This window comes from Salvelinus sp. IW2-2015, linkage group LG5, assembly GCF_002910315.2.
Source record: "Salvelinus sp. IW2-2015 linkage group LG5, ASM291031v2, whole genome shotgun sequence".
NCBI classification, from domain to species: domain Eukaryota; kingdom Metazoa; phylum Chordata; class Actinopteri; order Salmoniformes; family Salmonidae; genus Salvelinus; species Salvelinus sp. IW2-2015.
In genome coordinates, this window is record NC_036844.1 from 33,097,879 (window position 1) to 33,099,983 (window position 2,105).

The window sequence follows — 2,105 nt, forward strand, 5'->3', positions numbered from 1 at the left end:
GGCTAAATGCAGACAGATGAAAACACACACTCACGCACTGCACTTACGCACGCTCACACGCAGGCAAGTACGCATGTGCACACACGCACCAGCAAACAGGAGGGGAACAGTTACCATCTGTTCATAAAGAGACATCTTTCTCCAGAGGAAAGTGGAACAGAGAATTAGATCAGGTTGTGGTGGTATGTTGACATAGTCTGTGGTAAGCTAGGGATCTTTTTAAATCAGGCGTGATTCCTTATATGATGTTGTACTATGATATTCTTGTTTTAGGAGGAGTGATCCATTCCATTTTATCATAGTCTTCCTGTGTATCCTTTGACCATTCTCTTCTCAAGTGGACTCTACTACTGTATAAGGTATTCTATTTAAACAATAAGGCCCGAGGGGGTGTGCACAGCTAAGGGGCTGTATTCCTACGCATGACGCAACGTGGAGTGCCTGGATACAGCCCTTAGCCATGGTATATTGGCCATATACCATAACCCCTGAAGAGCCTTATTGCTATTATAAACTGGTTACCACATCAAATTAGAAGAGTAAAAAAAATATTTTTTGTCATACCAGTGGTATACCACAGATTTCAGCCAATCAGCATTCAGGGCTCAAACCACCCAGTTTATAATACTGTACAGTACTTTCCACATATTCTTGTTTGCTATTTTCTACATTTGTATGACTCAAGTTTATAACAGCTGGTAATAGTAGCAACATTTCTCAAAATGTCTTCACAGACCTTTAGGTACCTTCTGAATACTGCTGATGGCACTCCTCCCTCACCCCTTCCTCACTCCTCCCTCACCCCTCCCTCTCCCCTCTGCACCCCTCCTCCCCCCTCCCTCTACACCCCTCCTTCCACCTTTCACTTTTAGGAGGCGTATCAACCAGATTAGTTTAGTCAGGGGTCCTGACAAGATCATGCTAACCCTGGCAGATGTGATCTTCATCAACCCCTCACTCAGTAATAAGGTCAGATCACCTAACTGACAGTGTCTGGAAGATCCAATGGGGTCATATTTAAGTTCCCACATAATAATTGATATACAGCACATGGCCATAAGTATGTGGACACACCTTCAACTTAGTGGATTTGGCTATTTCAGCCACTGCCACCGCCATTGGACTCTGGAGCAGTGGAAACGTGTTCTCTGGAGTGATGAATCACGCATCACCATCTGGCAGTATGACGGACCAATCTGGGATTGGCGGATGCCAGGAGAACGCTACCTGCCCCAATGAATATTGCCAACTGTAAAGTTTGGTGGAGGAGGAATAATGGTCTGAAGGGAAATGTTAACGCTACAGCATACAATAACATTCTACACGATTCTGTGCCTCCAACTTTTTGGCAACAGCTTGGGGAAGGCCCTTTCCTGTTTCAGCATGACAATGCACCTGTGCACAAAGTGAGATCCATACAGAAATCGAGATCAGTGTGGAAGAACTTGACTGCCCTGCACAGGGCCCTGATCTCAACCCCATAGAACACCTTTGGGATGAATTGGAACGCCAACTGCGTGCCAGGCCTAATTGCCCAACATCAGTACCCGACTTCACTAATGCTCTTGTGACTGAATGGAAGCAAATCCAGCAATGTTCCAACATCTAGTGGAAAGGCTTCCCAGAAGAGTGGAGGCTGTTATAGAGGCGAAGGGGGGAACAACTCCATATTAATGCCCATGATTTTGGAATGAGATGTTCAACGAGCAGGTGTCCACATACTTTTGGCTGGACAACACATGCAATTGAAAATATATATATTTTTTATTTGATATCTTTGCAGCATGACGAGTGGTTTTGTCAATAACCTATGTTTTTCTCTCCATGTTTCAGAAGCTAAGTTTAGATGAGAGCAAAGTGGGTGATATGAGTAGGAAACCCTCAGATACGGATCGTCAGAGCCTCTCTACTCCCCTCTCTGACTCCACCGTCACCCCGGCAACCTATGCAAACTCCAACATAGCCATCTTTGAGGTAACGGGGGCAGGAGGCTCTCTTCTAAGAACGGTTCAGGGAGTTCTGAGGCTTGTCTGAAAGTTGATTCAGAACTATCAAACACATACCTTTTTACAGGGAGTTCTGAGGCTTGTCTGAAAGTTGATTCA

General features: G+C 45.0%; 1 pseudogene; it reads left to right on the top strand.

Annotated features, from left to right (window-relative positions):
• Positions 1 to 2,105, top strand: part of LOC111963731 (retinal guanylyl cyclase 2-like) — a 35,474-nt pseudogene that overhangs the window by 13,737 nt on the left and 19,632 nt on the right.